Genomic DNA, 7,419 nt, shown 5'->3' on the forward strand with positions numbered 1-7,419 from the left:
AAAATGTTTACTTAAGTACATCCATAGCATAAAATTGAGGCATTTTAAACTCCTATCATCACTATTTCCTTACCATGATAAACAACCATTTCCCATAAACTAAAAGCCAAAAGTTTGTCCTAGAGTGATACCAGGCAATTAATGCGAATTCTAAATCCATGAGCGAAAAAACAGGCCTTCATTTTAAGAATGCTTTGGAGTACACTGAAATCACAATGCTTCAGCAAGCTGGCTTCAATTTGCTTTTCTTCTTTTAATGTATCAGCCTTGGGAGATGATACATTTTAAAACTGCCTGCTAAACTTCTTACCACCATCACTGTAGACCCCCTTGCTTAATAAAGTGTCATTATGGAGTACCCAGTGTCAGACATAATTAATTAAAAAAGAAAGGATCTGAAGAATTAAAAAGTTTTAGAAAATTTAGAAACATTGCCAAGCTGGCTTCTAAATATTAATAAATATTCAAATTCACAGATACATAATTTTTAATATATCTTCAATTCAACATTTAACCTTCTGAGACCAAAGGCAGTGAAATTTCTGTCTACTTCCTTATATAAAACAGCAAAAACACACACACATGGTTCAGCCTGGACTTAAACCTCAGTATCTTCATTTACACCTGCAAGGTCCTTAAACTGGATTTCATCATCATCTTCAGGATCAAAGGTATCTGTTTCATTAAGTTCAGCTAAAAACAGTAAGAACATACTCTTAGAGACATAAAACCAAGATGTTACTAGATTAATTGTCTATGTAAAGAAATAACACTGGGTTAATACTAAAACACTGAACTGTAAAAAAAAAAAAAATGCTTGTAATCAATCCTTGGTTCAACAGTTTTATTCCAAGAAAAGTCTTCCTAACTAGAAACATATCACAGAGAACAAACTCACAGTGAAACTGCTAAAAGAAATTCACTGCCAAGTATTTATCTGATTCCCAATTATTTTAGTATTTCTTAAATTGCCTGTATCTCATCAGAATCTTCACTCTTACTCAAAAATTCATGAATTTATAATAAAATGCACTGCAATAGAATAAAAAAAGTTATCATATTCAAAATGTGAATTTAGTACACTTCCTCTTTTTGTTACTAGAAACTTATTTTAATTGTTCCAAGTTTACTAGAGGAAGAATAAAATACTTTTGGCTCTAAGAAATAAAAGGGATTTAAAAACACTGTCCCCAAAGCTCCACGGCAGTACTCTAAATACTAAAAAATACCTGAATACCCTTTTCCAAAAAAAAATCAATACCAGTACCATAAATGGTGTCCTCGATTAGCTGAAAACAGGTATAATCTCTTAAGAATTGTTTTTAAGAGTATAAAAGAGACATTCCTTTAACAATTATTATGTATAAGTCTAAGATTTCTGAGTTTTTTAATTCTGCACCAAAAGAACATATATTAGGAAGATAATTCATTACTAAGTTATTAATATTTGGAAGTATTTAATACATTTAAATATAATTTAAGGCGAATTTAAGCATCTATGCAAAAATATAGAAAAGAGAAAATTCTGAAACGACTGTTTTACCTAAATATTAACTAGTAAATACTATGAAAAGACAGGGAAGTGTAATAACTTTGATATTAACTACAATATTCTGGAAGCTCTATATAAGCGTTCAGACTTCTAGCTTCATCTGCATTTCACTTTAAAATTACATCAGCTTTGTTATCCTTGGAGAAAAACAGGAAAGATCAAAACTGGTTATGCAAAGAATCATCAGTTGTTTCATAAATTACTTTCAAATTAAACACCGTTAAGAAAAGTCTCACTATTCTCTCACTTTCCTTCTGTCGTCTGCAAACACACACAGGCACAATCATTGTGATGAAGTTTGCGTGCATGACCAAATAAAGTTTTTTCCAAATAACTAGGAAAGTTATGTATACAATGCACTGAATCAAGGAAAGAAAAGGAAACACGTGGGGTGGCAATGTGGTCCTTGTTCACACTCTAACACTGTAGTTCAAACTGAAAGTGGCATTATTACCCAAGAGAAATCTTTCTATAACCCACAGTTCTTAGAGTATCTTACTGATTTGAATTATCTGTGGTGTTTTTTATATTCCTTAACCCTGACAGGCCTGAAGTGAAGTCTTTGTGAGTTTATGATGCAAATATGCCTGAGAATTACTGCCATTTAGGGAGTTCACTTTTCTCCATTTTAAAGAAGCTGAGTTACAGAGGAAAATATTCTGAATACTTACAATTTAGCTAGAAAAGGCCTAAAGAAAGGCAACTGAAAATATCACAGTCATAAAACTGCAGTGTAATGCAAACCAACACTTCTCAAGCTATAATGTGCACCAAAAATACATAAGCATTCTGTTGAAACACTGAGTGTAACTCAGTAGTGAAGAGATAGGCTAAAAATCTGCTCATACAATTCCATGGAGTAGTGATGCTGCTATTACCTTAGATTATGATTTGAGTAGCAAAGGTTTGCAATTATCCACAACAGATTATAATCAGAAGAGCTATATGTGGGTATCACTTTAAAGTTAGTATTTTAATCCCTTAAGGTATTAATATAAATGTGGTTACATTGCCCATCAAACAGAGAATTAAACTGGGAATTAATTATTATTTGATCCATTTGCAGAGTTATATGTAGTTAAACTAAAATAAATGGATGTGAGAATATACACTTTTATGGACAGATTATATGTTTTTAGTCATCAAATACAAAAAATGTATCACAAAACATACAAATGAAAAAAATCGGTAAAGTATCAGGATATAAAATCAACATACTTGAACTTGTTATAATATTAATGCATTTATATTACCCAAAGTAATGTACAGATTCCATGTAATTCCTATAACAATTCAAGTAGCTTTCTCCCACTTCCCCCCATGGACAAAGTTATATGGAACCTCAAACAATCCAAACTGCCAAAGCAATCTTGAGAAAGAATAAAGCTGGAGGACACACACTTCCTTCTTTTGAAACACAACTGTCCAAACAATATGGGACTGCATTCCACCCTGTAGTGCAGATACTGGAACAAAACTGAGCACTCATAAATAAAATTTTTCACATCCGGTCAACTAATACCTATGAAGGGAACCAAGATCACACTGTAGAAAAGACATCCTCTCCAATAGACAGGACTGAAAAAACAATACTTAACATAAAATAGACCTCCATTCTTAGACCAGAATCTACCTAAAATTACCCTGAAATAGATCAGAGATTTAAACACAGAGCTGAAACCATAAAACTACTGCAAGAGAACACAGTGTAAAACTACCGAATGCCGCTCTTGCTCTTTGCAAACTGGTAAAACCTAGTAAGTGACACTATATCACACTAAATCGCTCTTGCCTGGAAAAGAAAATTGTCAACAACAGTAGAAAAAAGCAGTGCACTAGATCAGTAAAAATATTTGCAAATGATATGACCAATAGGGATTAGCACCCAAGGTAGATAAATCCTTCCATTTGCAACAACATGGATGAATCTGGAGAGTAACGTGCTAAGAGAAACAAGTCACACAGAGAAAGCAAACACTGCAGGACCTCATTTATATGTGGAATCAGGACTGAATGCAAACTCAAAATTTCAGGTATGCTCCTAATCTCTCAGCTTTGAGAGACCTGGGTTTTCTGCATAAGCCTCAAATGAAGAGAAGAACTATCAGTCGCTTGGCTGAGTATTAAAGGTATGCCCCAACATGCACAAAGCCTAAAAGCAGAGGTTGAGAGGACTACGGGTTTTTAATGAAACTTAAACATGGGCTATTTGCTAGGTTATAAACAAGCATTCAGTGGCCACATACAAGGAAAAGATATATATCATACAGAATCTGTTTCAGAAACTATCCAACAAACGATGACAAGAAAAAGCTCTGGGAGAAGAAATCTGATGTCCCGGCTCACCATGTTATATCTGCATTTTCTAGCTTTCAGCAACAACTACAAATCATGAGACACACAAAGAAATAAGAGAAAATGTATGGTCACATATAAGGAAATAAGCAGTTAATAAAAACCGTGGCTCAGAAAGCCTAGAAGCTGGACCTAACAGAGACTTTACATCAGGTAGTATAGACAAAAATAATGCAAGGAACGATGTGCATAATGTTGTTTTTTTTTTTTTTTTTTTAAATTTTCAAGAAAATTTCACTAGAGAATCAGGTCATACAGATTCTTTAAAAGAAACCTAGTGGCGACAAAAAATGGAATGCTTGACTTCAAACTGTCTCTGTAAATCACTAACAGAACAATCACACCAAAAACTAAACAAGGAAACAGAAGACTGAAAATTTACAAATCAGAAAGTCTTAGGTATTTACAGAACACATGACCTGGTAATAGAATAGAGAGAAACAGCAATCATTTCACTCAAAATTTAAGTAAGCACAAGCAATGGGTTTGATACAGAAATCAAAAGGATTTCTGTTTCACAAGTCATATTCCAAACATTGAGGTCATAATGGCCAACTGTCAAGTAGTTCTCTAAGTATTCATCTCAGATTTATAACTTACACTCTAAAAGACCTAGCCTATGCCTTACCTTTCTCCTATAAGCCCCCAAATCCTTTTTTGGAGATAGAGGTTTCGTGTCATTTAATTGCATCATCTACAGCAGTGGTTCCTCATACTTGGATCTGAGACCTTTAAGTTGAAAAATCATAATTGAGAACCTAATATAAACTTACTAATTTCTTTTCTTTTGATGAGTGAGAATGCTAATGAAAATCACTGTCATATGCTACTGTTCCTTTTTCAGCAAAGGTCATTTTTCAAAAAGATTTAGAAAGCAAACCTGGAGGGAATCCTCTGGTGGTCCAATGATTAGGACCCAGGGCTTTCACAGCAGTATCCTGGGTTCAGTCCCTGACTGGGTATCTAAGATCCCGAAAGCTGCAGTGTTGTCAAAAATAAAGAAAAAAAATACGGAAAGGAAAATGAATAATCTAGCTCTGTGAAATATATATCATAAAATACAAAGATGTCTCCTTGTTTTACTACAGAAAACTGAAGTCAGCCTGCAGCATAAACCCTGAAAACCTAGCACAGAATCTTGAATACACTTGGACTTTAGATGAGGACAGAATGATGAGCTGTAGTATCTATCCAAAATTATAATGGGATATGTATTGCATATTATATTTAAAATCAGAAAAGAAACAACCAGTCTTCCCACAGAACACATATACTCTCAGTCAGCCAGAATCCTATCATCTTAAACATAAGCAGGTATTAACAAATTTTAATGCCGGAAGGATGAGAATCATAACTGACTAGAACAGGTCAAATGCGTTTTATCGCATCAGTGAAATACTGGTATTAATGACTTCTAAATTCAAGAACATTATAAATTTAAGTGTAATTGTTACCTGATAATCTCGAAGACCAACCAATATAATATCTGAAGTATTTATCCAAATCTATAAAATAAGGCTCACAGTATGTTGTATTTAAATGCAAACAAACAAAAGTGTTTGATGTTAAGCCATACTTAGCATGATACAAATGGCAACCCACTCCAATGTTATTGCCTGGAGAATCCCAGGGACGGGGGAGCCTGGTGAGCTGCCATCTATGGGGTCGCACAGTGTCGGACATGACAGAAGCGACTTAGCAGCAGCAAAGTGATACAAAAAATACAATTCACACAGTGTGTGAAAAGTATCTGCTAAGGATTAGGAGAAAACTACAGATATGTGTGTGTGTTGTATGCATGGGCAGCAATATGTGTATGATGTGTGTGTGCTCATGCCTATTTAACAAAGTCTTGTTATAGTTACAGCATATTAGGCAAACATTAAATTTAGGCAGTTCAGTTTGGGTCAAATTTCCTGATTTAGCATATTAAAATATACAATCTTTACTTCAACTAAAGTCTTTTAAAATTACAAAAGCATAGTTCTTTGTCACATAAATTACTTTTATTCACAAATCACTCTGGGAATTTTTAGTTATTCTAAACAAATAAAAATAACCCATCTACACAAATATAGTCATCTTGTTACAAATATACATCGATTCAGGCCCAAAATCATTAACTGGAAAAGAATTATTCAAGACAACAAAACTGTTTTTCAATCCATAAAATTAAAGATGTAAGACGTTTTAAACAACATGATCAATAAATATGCCAAAATTACTAAATGAGATGAGCTATCATATTCCAATTTCAAATGGTCCTAACACTACCTACAGCTGTTTCCACAAATCAAAGTCTTATGCAGAACCATACACTATATTTAATTAGCAATTAGGCTCATTTTGTCTTGAAAATTATTTTTAGAGGGTTTTTTTTTTCTGTATTTCTTTCTTTCTTTCACAGCTTAATATTTTTGTTGAGTCTAGGCCATTTGTTTCATACACAGAATTTGCCTGATTCCTCAAGTGTAAACATATCTAGCATAAGTTCAGCCTAGGTCTTACAAATCATTCTTTCTAAACATAAATCCTATTATGAAAGTTATCAAGGATTTTCTAATTTTATACATTTATATTGCCACATAAATTATTATTTTTGAAGTCATCAAGAATTCACAAAAGGCAGTCACTTGGAAGCACAGGTAAATTTTTTAAATGTAAGTTTTTTATTAAAGTAAAATATATATCCACACTGACCTTCTGGTTTAAGCTTCCTAGGATATGACATATCCTTGTCACAAAATCAAAACACATTGCTTCCAATAGTGCATTTCCCGACATTTTGGTTACCTGAGCCTATTCTTCAGAAGCGGCAGAAAAACAAAACAAAACAACCAAACAAACAACTGTAAGATACTGTTTAATATTTCCTAAAATGTAACTTTGTTATTAGGTTAGTAACTTCAGTTTTAGAGCTACCTTTAGACCAAACTATAATTTAAAAAAAAAAAAAATGGCCAAACGTTATAACAAATGAGAGCTGTCTCAAGGTGACATATATTAATTTTCTCCATGTAAATGAGAAGATTCATAATCTCTCAAACAATGTCTATAGTCTCTTCAGCTACACTTATGTATATATCCCCCTATTTTTAGAGCAGGAAAACATCAACACAAGTAAAGCTGTTAATCCAAAATCACAAATGCTATTTCCACAAAAAGCTATCTGCTACTGGGAGTATTTAAGTTATCTGCTAATATGAGAAAGACAATTCAGTCTTGGTCATTATGACTACACACTCTGCCTTTGGACATGAAAGTGGCTCATTTCAAACGGTACCCTAAATGCTGACTTAGCAACCCTCACGCTGAGTATTGATCAAATCTTGGCTCGCCTTTCTTTCATGAACTCTACTGATTATAAACAGTAGCTTGATCATTAACAAATCTTTGCTTGAGAACACGTTGATGCTTGTTCTAAAGTGCTTAAAGTTGTATTTCAAGATAAAGCATCAATTTTTAAAGATAATTATATCCAAGAATAGTCAAGAGACCACCTGATACTACTA

At 33.3% G+C, this 7,419-nt stretch overlaps 1 pseudogene; it reads right to left on the minus strand.

Moving 5' to 3' along the window:
* Nucleotides 1-598: 598 nt before the first annotated feature.
* LOC108634659 lies at nt 599-6,706 on the minus strand (annotated as a pseudogene).
* Nucleotides 6,707-7,419: the final 713 nt, after the last annotated feature.

The sequence above is a fragment of the Capra hircus genome, unplaced genomic scaffold, assembly GCF_001704415.2.
Source record: "Capra hircus breed San Clemente unplaced genomic scaffold, ASM170441v1, whole genome shotgun sequence".
NCBI lineage: Eukaryota > Metazoa > Chordata > Mammalia > Artiodactyla > Bovidae > Capra > Capra hircus.